This window comes from Pristis pectinata, chromosome 13 (assembly GCF_009764475.1).
Source record: "Pristis pectinata isolate sPriPec2 chromosome 13, sPriPec2.1.pri, whole genome shotgun sequence".
In the NCBI taxonomy this organism is placed as follows: domain Eukaryota; kingdom Metazoa; phylum Chordata; class Chondrichthyes; order Rhinopristiformes; family Pristidae; genus Pristis; species Pristis pectinata.
Window position 1 is genome coordinate 28,343,658 of NC_067417.1, and position 19,006 is coordinate 28,362,663.

Sequence of the window (19,006 nt, forward strand, 5' to 3'; positions counted from 1 at the left end):
AAAATAAAGTAGAAGGTGGTAAAATTGTGGTTTCAAATTGGATTATGTGTCACAATATTGTTTACTTCACTGATGGATGTGGTGTGGTACTTTCCACTATAAATGCTGCCAGTCTCCAGTCCACATTTTGATATTCCCCCTCCTTTGTGACAATGACAGAAGTTCGTGGGCATTTTAGCTTTTCTGTGTAACCGTGTGCCAAACCTTTCTGATTCGAAGAAGCCCTGACTCGTGGTGGGGCCTGGAAATCTACTGGGGGTGTCAATCTTTGAAAAGCATTCAGGAATGAACCAGCTGTGAATAGATTGGCAAAATAAAAATTAATATTATTTTGCACAGCAGTGAAGCTTTACATAATTGCCTGGACTTTTTGGAATTCAGTGCTTTGTGGTGGCTGAGTTTTTTTTTCCCAGACAATAATCAAATCTGGTGCATTAATGGAAATTCATTCTGGGATGGGATGCTTTTCTCTTCTAAAAAATCTCAATTAGCTTTACTACTTGATCGCATAGTAGAACTATAATGGTAAAGGTGCACTTATTTAGAAATTTGTAGCCTTTAATTATCATAGACTAATTGTGTCTAATCTCACATAGCAAAATAGTTAAGGAGTTTATTGCATGGAATCAAAAATCATAGCTTATCAAATCTCCCAGTTTAGTTTTCACAGACATCCATGCTGAAAAATTTCCATAGATTAATATACAAATGTGTTCAGAATGTTGAGTTCAGACAGAAATAAATGAGTTAGGTTTGGGTCACTGAATAAGATTAAGACTGAGAGCACAACATGAAATACCATATTTCATTTTACATTAGTATTGTATTATCAGTGAATATGTTTGGGGAGAGTGCTAGAAAAAGCCATTATGATAACTACCTTTACTAGGAAGTAAATCAAAATTAAACTAAAAGGACCCTCAAGAAAACTGTGATTAGTAATATGTAAAGTCTGAGGAAAATTCAGTGCGAGGTAATGTGGAAGGAGGAATTTTATTGACCATAACATTCAGAGTATTTGGAATATAGGTGACAAAACTGTGGCTTTCATCAGCAGTTCTTTCTTTGCAAAATCATTAAACCTTTGGCAAATTTAACTAGGTTTGCTGAAAGTAACAATGAATACAAAATTAATTGCAAGCATTTGCAAATTTTATGTATGCAGTGCAGTTATTTGTAAACAAATGTGCTATTATTATATATTAGTTTCATGAATGTCACCAAATCTGTATTCTACAATGATGAAAGGGTTTAGATCTTATGGTTGATAGCCATTTGTTTTGCATAGTTTTACATATTAATGATATGTCGAAAGAATATTACTGAACATAAAGTCATTTATTTAAAAAAAATCATTAAATTTCATGTTTTCATGCATTCAATGCTGAATATGGTTTCAATTAACCTCTTGGATGCCACCTGATTTTGTAACTGACTGTATTCCCACAGTACATCTGCAGCTATTTGTCCTTTTGTCCATCTCAAAAATCATCCACTTTTCAGTACTTATTAACATAAATATTAACTACATGTTGGCTGTATCACTTATTTCATAGAAATAGATTTGTACTTCTTCATTAAGCCACTGAAAGTATAGCAAGTCCAAGGGGAAACCTTGCATATTGCAAATGAAATATTCACTTCCTAATGCACTGAAAGTGGGCAAACTGCCAATGAATGGCAGATCTGAAATTTTCTACAGCTTGTTTGTCAGACCCACTTTACCTCAGCTGCTGCATTAACTAAGCACTCTAGGCTTCCAGACCAATTAGGCTGAGTGGGCACAATGTCCAGAGAAGGAGAAGAAAATGGAGTATGGACATGTCAACGCTGCCAAGATTCAGTGATGGATTGCTTGATGTCATGCTGTAGACTGTAAGGATCTGTAGGGCAATTATTTTCCCTACTGAGGTGAAGAAGAAGCCAGTTGATGACCTCAAGGGCGAGGCTGGAGATAGTCATGGATTAGAGCAGCACTCCTGGATTCAATGCTACAGGAGGTTTAATGGCCTCATCCATATAAAGAAAGTTGAGCACTGGGGCACATTCACCTACATCCTGATGCGCAATTTACTCCTACCTGCTCAGTTTACCCTCTTTACTTCACCACTTTGCCCCTCATACCTCCTCACATTACAGCCACACATACCATTCTGTGTGTCTGTGCTGAAGCTATAGGTATTGTATCAGATTGGATTTCTAAGAAGAGGAAGAATACGTATTGGTAGTTGCAACATGACGTACATAAGAACATCTTACACAGCTACAAAAAAGTTATTTGTTGACACCACTTACTTGTCTGAAAGATTTTTGAATGGCAAGTGTCCTTTTAAGCTGTACAGAATGGGGTTCTATGGACTGACACCATCTCCAATCCTCACAATACAGAGTGCAGCACATCACCAAGCTAAAGCTATTTTAGAGAGCCTGGGAGATGCGAATTGAAGGCTGCCCCCAGGTTCATAGAACCTGAAACACAGCTTAAGTGTTCTGATCGCTTGCTGAATGACACTACTTGTAGCATCATTACATGGGTTCCTCATGGGGGTCTTTTGCCAGTGGGTATCCTTTGTATCGAAGCAACCAGATGCTGACTATGCTTGCAGCTTTGAATACATCAGGGATACTGAACTGCTGACTGATTCATGGCAACAGTGTAAAATAAAACATAAGTGGTAAGTCACCGATTTTCAATTTTATAGAGATCCTCACTGCATTTGATACACTAAACTAAGGGAACCACGGATGTACCACACTGGCATCTAAAAGAGTGAATACATTTCTGACCATCGCTCTGGTGAATTTGAATGGTCCTTCACATTTGTGTCTTGCACAGTGCCTGTGAGGTCTGCTACCCCATGACTTAAGAGGACCTTCCTGATCATGTCCAGGCTGGCACTGGGAACCCAACCCACACAGTCCCCTTGAAATAATTTATTTACCTGATTCTGCTTTGAATCTCCCTACCTCCAGTAAGTTTGTGAACCCCACCCTAACTTCACAATCCTTTACTGCTAGTCCCCACACATCAATTTGCTGTTTTTCCTGACCTGGTATCCACTGGCTAATGATTCTTGTTGCCACCCTATCTCTAGACTTTCAATCACACCATCCAATTAGACTAACCCTACCCTCAATTGCCGATCACACCTCTCCCCATTGACTGCCAGTCCTGATTATCGATCAGACCTCCCAACTAAACTGCCAACCCTGATGCCCTGCTCCTGTTTCCCCACTGATCCCCAGCAGCCAGCCCTTGCTCTGATGCACGCGGTCACCAATTGTCCACAAACAAGATGTTCATTGCCCTGCTGCTCAACCACAGCCTAACAGGCCTTTGTAGGTGGCGACCAATTTCTAGGCTGACCTGACCAATCAAAGTTCTTAATTACAAAGGTGCTATTTATTGCATCATCAGATTTATAATTATTTTATGCCAGTGATTATACTAAATTATGTTAGTGCAGGACACATCTAGCATGTTCCATTCAATGTAGATTTGGTTTTTAATTAGATATAAAATATTAAAATCACACCTTATGATGCCTAGTTACATACTTTAGATTATTTAAGTATGTTGTTACAAAGGAGTGAGAAAATTCCCCTGCATCAAGTATTTTTTTGCAACTTGATTATAATGTATGCATGCCCTCTTAGTTTGCAACTTCGATGGCCACAAGTTAACTTGCACTAACCTCTTACAGCTACTGAGGTTTCCATACATTTGGCGGCACGTAGTGGTAAAAAGCCTGTACCTGAATTGATAAAGGATTACAAGAATATTCTTTTCTTTGTTAACAAGAAATTATTACATTGTCCTATAGTAACACTTGTCAGGATGCTAATTATAAGTGCACATACAATATTGCCTCCTGTAAGTGCTGTCTCTTACTTTGTATTCTACCTAATGAAGGGAAAATAATCTTCTGCAGCAATTTGTATCAATGCCTGAAAAGCAAATTGTTTGAACAAATGTTTGGCTAATACCTTTATGCTTGTAATGCTCAGGTTTTGTTTTTCTTTGCTAAACATTTCCGGGAGACAGCTCCATTAAATGTGCTCATCAAATTATTTTTTGTTTTGTTTACAAATGAATAATGCAATTTATAAATGGAATTTGCATCTAAATAGACTATCATAGAAAGGGATGCATGACTTGCTGACTTTTCTTTTATATATAAATAGTTTTACAAAGAAAGTGATCTAGAAACTTGAGAAATTCTCAGTTAAACCCAGAAGCTGCAGGACCGGACAGATTAAATGTGGGGAGGATGTTTTCCCCTGCTTGAACCAAGGGTTTCAGAGCAAGAGGATTGCCATTTCGGACTGAAATTAGAAGAAATTTGTTCACCTAGAGGCTGGAGAGTGTTTGGAATTCTCTACCCTAAAGGCCTGTGGAGGCTCAGTCAATGAGGTCATTCAGAACAGAGATCAATAGATTTCTAGATGTTAAGGAAAGCAAGGCATTTGGAAAAAGCGCAGCTAAATAGAACATCAGCCTCTATATTGATAGATGACAGAGCACGTGTGAAGGTTCAGATTACCTATACCAATTTCTAATTGTTATGTTGTTAGAGATTGTAATGTGAATAAAAAAACAATTGTCAAGGAGGTAATGTGCAGGAGTGTGCATTAGTATTGTTCAAGGCCTCCAGGCTAAGATACTGTACCAGGGACATAGCTTATAGTGTGTTGCACATTAGAATACACACAAGGTAACTAGAATAAACACCACCCCTACAAGGGAGAATGGAGGTCGCAAAAGTGAGTTGAAGGCCAAGGTTAAGGACCATGGGGAATGAACCCTTGGGGCATCAGTGGGAAGAAATAATGCAATAGCGGGATAAGTTGGAGATAATAGATTGCAGGGAGATAAATGATAACAACTTAGTATGACATCAAGGAGTTCTTTAAAAGTGAAGTGAATTGAATTGGTTGGAATCATCCCCCATACAAAGGAAAATGGGTGTGGAAGGTGGAGGTCAATCATCCCAGTCCCAGGATGTCTGTCAGGAGTTCCTCAGGACACAATCCTAGGCCCAACCATCTTCGGCTGCTTCACCCATGAGCTTCTTTCCATCATAAGGTCAGGAGTGGAGATGTTCTCTGACGATTGCACAATGTTTAATTCCATTTGCAGCTCCTGAGCAAATGAAGCAGTCCATGCCTGCATACAAGATGTAGACAACATTCAGGATTTGGCTTGTAAGTGGCAAGTAACATTTACACCACAAGAGTACACAAGAGCCAGCGACCATCTTCAAAACAAAAGCTGAAATCATGTACCCTTGACCTTAAATGATACTTCCATTGTTGAGACCATCAATCAGAAACTGGACCATCCACATAAATATTACAGCTACATGATCAGATCAGAGATTGAGTATTCTGGGTTGAGTGATTCCTCCTTTGACCCAGCAAAGCCTTTTCACCATTGACACGGCACATCAGGAGTATAATAGAATACTTGCATGGATGAGTGGAGTTCCAACAACAAGCAGCTCAAGACAAAGCAATCCACTTGATTGGCACCCATCCATCATGCTAACCATTCATTCTCTTCATCACCAAAGCAGTGCGGCTGCAATGTACTATCTACAAAATGCATTGCAGTTATTTTCCCAAGCTATTCTGACCACACTCGTGACTTCTACCACCAAAAATGACATGCCAGCAACAATATGGGAACACTACCACTTGCAGACTCCTCTCCAAGTCGCACACTATCCTGACTTGGAAATATATTGCCATTTTTTCACCATTACTGGGTCTAAATCTTGGAACTCCCCACCTAGGGTGAGTACCTTTACAAGAAAAGCTCTAATGGTTCAGGAAAGTGGCTCACAATGAACTTTTCAAGGACAGTAAGGAACAGACAATAAATGTTAGTTTTTGCCAGCAATGCCCACATCCCAAAAACTAAATAAGCAGAAGGAGTATCAGGGAGATTTCTGGTGCTTTTGAGGATAACAGCAGCAAGTGCGAATGTTGTTGGTTGGATGGGATTGATCAGTGGACCACTTAAGATCCTTGGCAGCAGCCCAGGTAAAGAAGACCCATTAGAAGTTTGTTTGAACTTATCGTTAAGACTTCCTTCAAGGACCACGTTTTTTGAAAACTGCAAATATGCAGTAACATTTTGAGCAAGTCGCTTCACAGCAAGCATTGGACACCAGTTGGCCTTGCTGCAGATGTATGTGCAACAAATATGCACAAAGGACCTGCATCTAATTTCTGAATATAAGAACAGTCACACAAAGCACCAGCCTGGTTTTTTACCAAAGAATTCTATTGTATAACACACAAAGTTGCATTACAAGAACCATAGAATGACAGACCAGTTTCCTCTACCTTGTTATCAGTTCTGAATTGTTGAAGCAACAGGGCTTACAGAATTAAATTTTGCAGTTTAGATTTTCTATCAGGCTTGGAGTTCTATTTGGGGTTGTTACATTCTCCTTAAGTTGAAAATCATTGATAGTTTCTTATAAGTGTACCATGTCGCCAAGAGACTAGTGTATTTATTTACCAGTTAAATGTTGGTGAAAAAGTAGCAAATCACAAAGATGAAAGAATCATTGCCATAGTACTCCAGACTTCCCAGCTTGTGCCTGCTCAGCAGATAAATAAAAGTCGTTATTAGATTAAGTTACAGCTTAAAAATGATTCCATGCTAAGTATTTATTTATGCCATTTTTACCATTCTACTTGAGATCTCAAGACAACAAAGATGTTTGTCCTGTGGTAACCCTTAACACAAAGGTTGATCTGGAACACCACATGGCTGGTTGACAACATGGTGAAATGCTGTCACAGCGTCTCTGCCTCCTCAGGTTTCGGCTGGTTTTCCACTAGCAACTGAAAACAATGTGAGACACCATAACAACCCCACACAATTAGAAACTCCTGCGCACTGAGATGTCAATCACAGAATCACAGGCTCCTCACATTGACCAATATATATTCATGCGTGACACAGTTCTCCCTCAAAAGCAAGAACACTAAACGTTCCTTTCCTGATGTCAGTCATACAAGATGTTTGAAGTAATTTTCATAACTGGTGAATGGATTCCTTATCGATTTACAATGTGAACAATTAAGCCACTAAATAATTCTTGAGCTTTCGTGCCTCAGACTTGAACCAATGTGTGTATATTGGCTACACTCATTGTAATGCAGCTTCCATATAGTATTAGAAACAGTAGCAGTAACCGTCTGAATCCTATCTGAACCCAGAATCCTGCTGTGGCCATCAAGAGAAGAAGCTGTTTGAGAATAACTGGTTTAGAATGACACATTTCTGCATAAATTTTACCCATTAAAATTCACTTGTTAATTTAATAAAACTAATTAACAAACTAATCAGATTGACAGAGAAATTTCATTTGATGGAAAAGCATTAATTCTTTTTGCAATTCAATGTGAGCCAATTTAAGTCCTTTGCCGTGAGCAAAGCTTATGAGTTTTAAGGATATAAAATCAACAATTTTCCAGTTCTCAGACACCATCCTGGATCTATAAATGTTTGGAAAGTTATGGCCAGGAGCTGTGCAATTTCCATCCTTGCTTCCTTCAACAATCAAAGATCTAGACCAGGTAATTTATCCACTTTAAGTGCAGTTAATCCTTCTAATTTTATCAATTTTTAAATCATCCAGAATCTCAATGACTTCTTCCTTTGCTGAGATTCTAGCAACATCTTCTTCCTTGTGAAGACTGATGTAAAGTATACACTTAGTACCTCCGCCATGCACCCTGCTTACATGAGTAGATTTCCTTATTGGTCTATGACTGGCACTGTCTCTCCTTTTACATCCATTTCCTATTCACTTGCCTTTAGAGTATTCTTCTCTTTGCCTCTCATTTCCTTTTTCACTCATCCTCTCAACATCCTATAATCAGCCTGGTTTTCACTTTTGTTAACAACCTGATATCCATCTTTTGTTCTTGCTCTACACATTATGTTTTGGTCATTCATGGAGCTCTAACATTAAGTTCCCCATCCTCCCTGCACTGTAGCAGAGACATTTCCATCTTAAGAGTCTCCCCCTATTCAATTACAGCTTTGCCCTCCAAGCTTTGATTCCAGATTAGTTCTCATCCCATTGAGATTGGACCTTCAGTTGTCTGTTTTATTTCCTTGCAATGGTCTACATCCTTGTCACATCTGCATAACTTCCCTGCAACTTTTCTGCTCAATATTTTCCCACTGGTTAGTGTCCTGTAGAATCGCGCAGTAGTGTAATTACACCTCTACATTGTTTCTTAATTCTAAACTAAGTAGACCAGCTCCTCGTCATTCCAGGGCATCCTCACTCTCCAGACTACAATATTTGACTTAATCAGTGCTGCTTTTCCTCTTTTCCCTCTCTTCTTCCCTCTTCATCTTTCCTGAATGCCATATCTAGGAATCTTTTGAACCTTTTCCTTTTTTAAGATGGTCTTTGTTATTACCATGACATGGTAATCTAAAGTGGTTAATTGCCTTCAGCTGATTGACCTTCTTTAATAATGTTTCTTAGATCTACAATGCATGAATATAAAGACATCTTGCACCTTCTTGTGCTCCCTTTTAATTAGGTCCAGTCTGAAAACTATCTGTTCTTATTTTGGTATATTTGACACTCTCAATCCTTTTTGCATCTATTTTTCTTCTTTTCGATCCTAGCTTCCTTTTGCCCACCTTCCTGCCAAATTAGTTTAAAGATTCCTCCAACAGATGTAGAACATAGAACAGTACAGTACTGGATAGGCCATTCGACCCACAATGTTGTGCCTATCTTGATGCCAATTTATACTAAATGTCCTCCTCCTGTGTGTCATCCATATCCCTCCATTCCCTTCATATTCATGTTTCTGTCTAAGAGCCTTTAACCTCCACCAAAGTTCCTCTACTACCCCTGATAACCCGTTCTAGGCACCTACTACTGTCTGCATTTAAAAAAAAAACTTTCCCCTCATATTGCCCTTAAACTTCCCCCTCTAACCTTAAAAGCATTTCCTCTGGTGTTTGACATTTCTACCCTAGGGAAAAGACTCTGACTGTCTACCCTATCTATGCCTCTCATAATTTTAAAAACCTCTATCAGGTCTCCCCTCAGCCTCTGACGTTCTAGGGAGAACAACCCAAGTTTGTCCAACCTTATAGCTCATACCCTCTAATTCAGGCAGCATCCTGGTAAACCTCTTCTGCACCCTTTCCATGGTCTCCACATCCTTCCTATAATGGGGTGACCAGAACTGCACACAGTACTCCAAGTGCGGTCTGACTAAAGTTTAATACAGCTGCAGCATGACTTCCTTACTCTTATAGTCAACACCCCCACCAATGAAGGCAAGCATGCCATACACCTTCTTTACCACCTTATACACTTAAGTAGCCATTTTCAGTGAACTATGGACCTGGACCCCAAGATCCCTCTATATTTCAATGCTATTAAGGAGCCTACTATGACTCTATACTTTCTCCTTTCATTTGACCTCCTAAAGTGCAGCACCTCACATTTGCTCAGATCAAACTCCATCTGCCACTTCTCTGCCCATATCTGTAATTGATCTTTATCCTGCTGTGTAAATCTTCTTGCAAGGACAATGGCCCAATCTACTGAGGTGCAATCTGTCCCACCTCCCTCAGAAATGATCCCAGCACCTCAGGAATCCAAAGCCCTCTCACCTGCATTATCTATCTGCTCAGGCATCTGTGCTCTCCTCCTAGTTCTACACACATTGGCAAATGATGCTGGCAGGAATCCAGAGGTTACCACTTTTCTCCTCCCTTCCTGGATAGTTGAGCCATCTCTGATGGTACGGCCATTGCTCTGGTTATATTGCACAGGGGACACCTCTCCCAGATTAATACTCAGTACTGAATATTAATTAGAGAGGATAACCTGCCTGCCCTTCATTTGTTCTTTTGGCACGTAGAAGGGGATGTGCATGTCACAACTCTGACACACCTTAATTAATTAGATTAATTCAACTAACAGAAAGAATATACTTAAAACAAGTATTGCTATTCGATTACTTGCCATTTTACTTACTCTAAAGGAACATGTTTAATTTCCAGGCTTTTTATATGAAGCCTTTGGAATGTTGTTTCCTAAGCTCTTTTAAATCAAGTAAGTAACTGGTAGTGAGTAAACTTTATTAGTAAAGGAGAACCCACAACCCTAAAGATACGCTGTGTATCTACAGGCTTAAGTTCCACACCTGATCCCTTTTTTAAATAATTAGACTGCACAAACCACCCTACAATTCCCGGGAATCCACCCGGACCTCAATGAGACTTAAATGAGTGTAGCTTTTGATAGCTTAGCTGTGAGCCAGGAATGTACAGAAATGAGTAACAAAGTATGTGCTGGGGCATGGAAACTGCTCCTTAGCGACTTATATGGAGGCAACAGCTGGGCAGATAATTAATTCATCCACTCAAGTAGTTCTTGTGAGTCAACAAATTCTGTTTTACTGACACTGCACAAAATGTTGTCAAGTATTTATTATTAATTGTTTTCTTTACATTTAAGATGGGAACATTGGTATATTAGATTTGGATCCCTATAACTTTGAAATATTCAAATCAAACAGCTTGAGTCCATCAATTTCTCTCTGATATTTCTCTTTCATATTCCTCTCTGGTAACTGCTAGTGAATTGGTGATCATCAATCCGGGGCAAGTTCATTAGCTAAAGATCAACTGCACTCCAGAGCAGTAGCTTCTCATCAGTCTTACAAATTCTGGTGAGATTCTCCGTAATCCAAACCAAGCAAATGATCAGCAATGAAACTAGACATGGGCAGGGTATGAGTCATGCAGAATTGCATTTAGCAACCATTATATGACACTGCAAATGTTTTGTTTTATTGAAATGAAAGGAACTGAATGTTGACAGAGTGTAAAACAAAAATCAATGTGTTGCTGTCTATTTATGCATAACTAAATTTAAGTTGAAGACTAGAGCATATGTATAGAGCAAGAGGCAGTGGTAGGCAAGAGGACTGGGATTTTTACAAGAAGCAACAGTGAGAAACTAAAAAACTTATGGAGGAGGGAGAAACTTGATTATGAGAAAGAACTATCAACGGACATCAAAACAAACAGCAAGGACATTGATGAATATATAAAAAGGAAGAGGACAGCTAGGGTAAGTGTGGGACCCTTAGAGAGTGAGAATGGGAAATTAATAATAACAAGGAAATTGCAAGTAAGTTAAAACAATACTTTGCGTCTGTCTTCGTGGTCAAGAACACTGCATCTATCCCAAAGATATCTGATGGGCTTATTTTGAATAGTATGGAAGAACTGTCATGAGAGATAAAGTATCGAAGAAACTAATGAGACTAAGGGCAGACAAGTTGCCAGGTCCCTATGGTCTTTACCCAAGGGTTTTAAAGGAAGCAGCTGCACAGATAGTGGTGCTACTGGTGCAGTTTCTCAAGCCTTCCTGAGTTCTGGGAAAATACCAGCAGACTGGAAAAACTGCAACTATAACTCTATTGTTCAAGAAGTAAGACAAAAAGGCCTGTAAACATAACATCTATTGTTGGCAAGATGTGGGAGTTTATAATCAAGGAAGAAACAGCTGAGAATATAATCGAACCAAGTCAATGTGGTTTTATGAAAGGAAAATCATACTTAGCAAATTTGTTAGTGTTCATCAAAGATGAAACAAGCAGAATCAATAGCTGGAACCTGTAGATGTGGCATCTTTGGATTACTGGAAGGTATTTGACAAGGTGCCATGTAAAAAGCTGGTGCACAAGCTAAGAGATTGTGGTACTTGGGGAAGTGTGTTAGCATTGATTAAAAATTGGTTATCACGTACAAGACGGAGTAGGGGAATAAATGGGTCATTTTCAGGCTGGAAGGATGTAACTAGTGGAATACCCCATAGATCAGTTCTTGGTTCTCAATTATTTACAGTTTACATAAATGGCCTGAAGGAGGAAGCGGCGTGTAAGGTATCCAACACAACAATAGGTGGGAGAGCATATTGCGATGATGATATTTGGAGTCTGCTGCAGGATATTGATAGGTTGAGTGAGTAGGCAAAAACTTGGCAAAGTTTAATGCGCAAAGATGTGTGGTCATGCACTTTGCTGAGAGAAACCTAGGGGCATACTGTTATCTAAATGAAGGAAGATTGCAAAGATGAAATGTACAGAGGGATCTAGGTTTCCTTGTGCATGAATTATTAAAAAAAATGTTAGTAGACAGCTGCAGCAAGTGATGAGGAAGGTAAATGACATATTGGCCATTATTACAAGAGAGCTGGAGTTTAGAAATAGGGAAAAATTACAATCATAGAGGTCACTGGTGATGCCAGACCTGGAATATTGTGCACTCTTTTGGTCCGGTTCTGTAGGAAAAGACATACTAGTGTTGGAAGCGATATAAAAGAGTTTCACATGGTTAGTTCCTGGGATGAGAGGGTTTGACCTTTAACCTGGTCAAACTTAGGTCAGGTGAATAACCACACAAATCCTAATTAATTCAAAACTTGCAACTTCAATGTATCAACTTTATTATGTCAATGCATGTACCTGGATGCTATTGTTCCCTTTGTACCAGTACTCACCCAAACTACTTCTCCCACTTACAACCCCAAAATAGGGGATCTCCTGTTCTTCTCCCTGCCCCAGGCATTGGGCTCTTCCTTGCGATAGTTAGTCTCCAGAGTTTTTGCTGCTCTATCTCTGAAATCCTTCATTTTTATTCTTTGTCCTTATTAGTTCTGCACCATCATACTTTGATTCCATTGGTTCTGACTTATCTGGCTAGCCTGCATTGACCTTTTGTTGGCTCTGGCCCAAGGCTACAGGTAACATTACCTCATTGCTCTTCTCTCAAATAAGGATATGTATTTGATGTCATTCTCAGGCTTTTCCCTGAATCAGGCCGTTTCAAACCAGTTAAAGTCAGATTAAGTCAGACACTGGGCTCATATTATTTCAATTCATGAACACAGACTATTCTTTTTATAAGGCTGCATTGATTCTTCCACCTTACCAAAGGACATCCACAAATAACTTCTTATTTGCAAATTATCTCTGATTTAGCAGATCATCAGTAGAGGCCCTGTTATGTCCACTTCCGATTACTTTAATCCAGCAAGTGTGAGTTCAGAAAACAGTTCATAAAATGGTGGTCACAAGAACAGTCTCATAAAATGACAGTCTCCATTTCTTCCATCACATGTCAGAAACAAAGATATTTGTTTTGTCTACTTCCACTGTCCTTGACTTCTTCTGGCTAATTGTTTTGCAGATTTTTAATTTCTTCAGGCCAACAGGGTTGTTCTATCACAAGTGTCTGAAGAAATTAGATTTATATTCTTTGGAGTTTAGAAGAATAGGAGGTTATCTTATTGAAACATGTAAGATCTCAAGGGGCAGGACAGATGTTGAGATGTTTTCACTAGTGGGAGAATGTCGAATGAGAGGACATAGTTACAAAATTGAGGAGTGTTTATTTAAAACTGGGGTGCGTAGGAACCCCTTCTTGTAGAAGGTGGTGAAATTCTGGAATTCTCCTGAGGAGACTACATTATTGGAAGGATTTAATGAGGAGGTAGAACAGTTTTGAAAAGTCAGGGAATTGGAGAATTGGCACAGAAGAGGAGATGGGCAGATCAGCCACAATCATATTTAATGGCAGGACAGGCTCGATATGCTAAGTGGCCTACTCCTGCTTCTATTTTCTTATGCATCTATGTATGTTCCTTGCTATTAAATTATCAGGAACTCAAATTTACTTCCTTACCCCAATACTGTTATTCTAATTTGAGGCAATTTAATTTCTAAATAAAATAATCACCATTATACAAGTAGATGCTTGTTTTTCTGCCTTCTGACATAAATAATTAATCACCAGGATTGGCAAAGTAGTTGATACAGAAAAAAAAATGACAGAGCAGAAAGGTTAATAAAATAATTAACAAATGATCAGAGCTGAACATTTAAATAATGATGCTCTAGATCTCATAAAATTAAACTCATCAAAAATTACCAAGCCACTTGTTTGTACAAGGTTGGGCTGCAGTGACATTGGATTAAGGCACCATCCAAAAGCAGCTGTGGAAATATTTTATCCAGACTATTTAGTTTAAAAACTGCACTCATTCAGAGATAGCTTCGGAAATGAATGAATACTAATTAGGGATTGTGGCCCTCATATATTCAAGAAAATTGTGAATGAATGCATTTCTTTCATTTGTACTGCAATTGAACAACCGGATTAAACAATTGTTGTAATTTGATAATACATTCATGTTTGGTTTCAAGTAAATTTCTAAAGATCAGAAGTTATCCAAAGACACAAACGTTTCTTGTGATCTAAAGCAGAATTTTAGGGTTTCTTTAGAGAGGGTTGCAACTTTATAGAAAGTCATTGAAACAAATGTCATTCAAGAATTTATTAATCATATAACTTTGGAGTTGACCAAGTGTTCAGAAAAAAATATATAAATCAATGTTCATCGCAAACATCTGCCCACTTGAATTACTAAACCTATAAATCCAGCAAAGTAAAACTGCAGTACATTGCAAATGTATGATATAAAGTCTAAATGTGATATTCAAAATCCTATACCATTTGTTTAGATAGTTCTTCAATTTGTAAATAGAATGGTCAAAATGTTGTCATTTGAAGTAAAGGCCCAAAGCAGCAATTTCCAGTCAGTTTTGGAATCATTTGTACTAAGTCTTATGGATTATGCCATAAAGTTAAATATACCCTTTTGTAATGATTGAATCCCTTGGCATAAGGCCACTCTGATGCTTCCACAACATTAATTAAATGCCATCTGAAATAGACTTTGCTAATTGTTATATTAAAAGCAACTGTTGATAACTTTTTCCCTAATTATATCACATTACCAGCCATATGTAGAAAGCTATAAGTAGTTGCAAGAACACAATTTTCTCTTAAATTGCCACAAATTTCTTGCTGGCAAGCAAAATTTTAGTTGACAGTTACATAGTTTTCTCTCCTCACTTTGCTTGATCTGACAACTAACCATTTTCATTGGATAGCAATTTTGATTTTTTTTACTAAATGAGATTTTCAAGATTACTTAGGAGAAATTCGTATTATCGATTGTGAATTAACTTTATCCAGTATATATTATGAGAGACATATAAGGCTGGATAATTGGCTCTGGGCAAAACATCTTTCACCCATGAGCACATTTGCTAATAGCCAATTAATTCATTAACAACTTTCACTTTAAAAGTTTTGTTATGCTTATTAATGACATTTTTTGATGTTCCCACTCTGAACTATACCCTTGTCTGCGTGGGTTTCCTCCAGGTGCTCCAGTTTCCACCCACATTCCAAAGACGTACAGTTTAGGAGCTGTGGGCATGCTATGTTGGTGCCAGAAGAGTGATGACACATGCAGGCTGCCCCCAGCACATTCTCAGTAACTCAAAAAGTCGCATTTCACTGTGTGTTTCAATGTACATGTGACTAATAAATAAATATCATATCTTATTTTACCTTAGTGATACTATTTCTGTTTACATAGTCTCGCAATTCCACTTCACCTCGGTTTGATTATTGTTGAAACCTTCGATTAGAACTTCATGACTTCTAGTCCTGAATGTTCTGCCTCTTGGATTCCACCATCTGTAAACTGAACTCATTTACTGCCCATGTGCTAACTCACTTGTTAATGCTTCTGCTTGCTGACTTACATAAACTTCTGACTAAAGAACATAGCTTTAAAATTCTCACCCTCACTTTCAAATTCTTCTGTAATGTTGTTTGTTGATCATCTATCCATTAAACCTGAACTTACCTTGAACTGATCCCATGAAGTAAACTCCCTCAAAGAGTGAGGTCCTGAGCAGTGCAGAGCATCACCTATCGCAAATCCCACAGAAATGCTTTGACAGCTGGTGAAGCCACAACTTCAGCCTGAACCTGTGGCCGAAACTGTCAAGGAGCCTGAAAGTATGTGAATGTCATTCACTACTATTCAAAAATATTCACAAGTGTTAAAAATTAAATAAACCAAATAAATACTAAGTAATTTAAAAATATTGAAAACAAAAAAGAGAATACTTGGCTACATTTATATTAACTCATTTAAATAAAAATAGGTATTTGCAGTTTACCTCTCTCCCACAAAGTGTTTCAGGTGCAGCAGGTTTAAACTGGGACAGGTTCAGCTGGCAGATTTCCGAATGCAGCAGCTGGGAAAATGTTCAATGTCGGAACATGGTTGGAATGACAATGACAATCATCTGTGTGGAAATTTAAGAGTGCTACATTCAAACATGATTGCACAGGTGTCCAAACTCTTGATATTTACAGTTAAAGTTGGCCATTGGATTCACAACCACAGATTTTTTTAATGGAAATTTTGGGCCATCAACTCTTTCTCTCTCCATACCCATATTTGATCTGCTAAGAGTTTATCTGTTCTGTTTTTATTTCACATTTTCAACATTAGCAGTATTTACCTTTTATTGTTCAAATTGGTTTTGCTAATTATATCTAACTGTGTTATTAAATTGGATGCATTTTTGTGCATTTAATGGGCAATATTTTGCTCTAAGTAATTTCTGTGCATTTCACTGTGCAATATCTATAAAAGTTGTATTTTTATTAATGGATGAAATATGTAATCTTTCCATTTTTGAAACCTTGAGCTAAATCGTCATATTGCCAATACTTTTCTGATAGAGGTCAAAGAACATCGAGGAATAAAATCCATTAGAATGCAACATATGGATTCACAAAATACAGGGACTTCATAAATAATTTACATGGGGAAACATTGCCAAAATATTCTCATCATAAACACTTCAAAAGTTCAGAAAAAGAATGTTTTGAACTTTTATATCTGCAATACAAGAAAACGTTACATATGCAAGCATAGTTTTTGATTTTTTTTCATTAAGTTGGGTCATATCAATGAACTGTCTAAAATTCAGTTAAGCATCCTCCAGTTCAGGGATGATATAATTGGATTATCCTACTCTCTTTATAGTAACTGAGTAATGTTGAGGATGTTGACCTGGGAGAGCAAGTTAATGTTGGTTCACAGATGGATTTGAAAGATTTTCCTGAGTCAGCATTGGTGGCAGCTCTTCTGTGCTTTATGGGAGTAGTGTAGGTAGTTCATGGGAGCTTTCAAAAAAAAATGTGCTGTTGGTGAAATAAGCTTGAGAAAGGAATTACCAGTAATGAGTAAAGCCATTCATCAACTGTTCAACTCTTGTGCTTCACATGTCAATTTATGAAATCTCTCCTCTTAACCTTACAGGTGGTTTGTCCAAATGCCACCTTGATGAGAATTGATTGACTAGTAAATTCTTATATGGTAATATCCCTCCTCTGTCATCCAACAAGATGTGACTGAACCCACCTGATCTCATTTTCATCTATCCATTCTCAGCAAGGACATTGCCAGCATGGACATCTCTTCCTGCTCCACCCTCATTGGCTCTTTCATCTCCAAGGACGTCTCTCTCCAATTTCACATCTGTAGGATGACCTTTCACAATTATGTAGGGACCTAGTGAGACTGCAACTGGACTATTGTCTGGCGTACAGGGAAGATTTATATGCAATGGAGGGAATACAGGGAAGGTTCTCCAGATTGATTCCCGGAATGCAGAGATTTGTCATATAAAAAGGATTGGCAGACTGGGCCTATACACATACATTTAGAAGAATGAGAAACACAATGATCTTACAGAGATTGATAGGGTAGATGCAAGGAAGTTGTTACTCTGGGCAGGGGTGTCCACGACCAAAATAAGGTGTCAGCGTGTCAGAACTAAACATAGAACATAGAACAATACAGCACAGGAACAGGCCCTTCGGAGCACAGTGGCTGGGTCGACCATGATGCCAAATTAAACTAATCCCATCTGGCTGCATAAGATCCATATCCTTCCATTCCCTGCATGTTCATGTGCCTGTCTAAGTGCCTTTTAAATGCCACTAACATATCTGTTTCCACCACTTGCCCTGGCAGTGTGTTCCAGGCACCTACCACTCTCTGTGTGTAAAAAAAAAACAACTTACCCTACACATCTCCTTTAAACTTTCCCCCTCTCACCTTTAAAGCTATTTTCTTTGGGATTTGACATTTACACCCTGGTAGAAAGACTCTGACTGTCTACCCTATCTATGCCACTCATAATTTTATAAACCTCAGTCAGGTTGCCCCTCAATCTCTGATGCTCCAGAGAAAACAATCCAAGTAATAACATATACTATCTAATCTGGGCAGCATCCTGCTGTATTTAGCTTCATTAAGATGAAAAACAATTCCTTCACTTAATGAAGGTTTGGAATTCTGTCTCCAAGAGAACCGTGGAGGCTCAGTGACAAAGTGTATTCAAGAACAGGATTGACGGATTTTTGGATATTAAGGAAATCAAGAGGAATAGAGTTAGTGCAGGAAAGTGGAGGTAAAAGATCGGCCATGACCTTAGACAATGGTAGAGCAGACACAGGGGCTGGATGGTGTACTCTTACTTCTATTTCTTGTGTTCTTATGAGGTTTATTTCCAGATGAATGCGGGGAAGTTATGATAAATTTGTTTATGATAAAAGTTGGTCAGTTAACCTAATATATATACTGTCTGATCATCATATTGAAACTTGATGTGAAGGCATTGCAAAAAAGACAAGGATAATGCTATTGACACAAGCTGGAGCTATTTTTCTACAGCTGAGAGAAAAGGCGGAGAGCTAATGTAATAGAGGTCTTTAAAATTAAGAAAGATTTTGAGATAGGAGATATGGACAAAACATTTCCACACTGCAGGTGAGACCAGAATGAAAGTTAATACATATTAGGTACTAATAAATCCAATATATAGTTAAGGTATGAAACTTGCCATCAGTTGGAGGAATTGAAGTGAATAGCATGGGTTGCTTTTAAGAAGAACAACAATCTTCCATTTATATAATGTAACTCCTTTCGTGCAGCAAAAGTATCTTAGGGGCACTTAACAGGAGCAATATTACAGAAAACATTGATGCTGG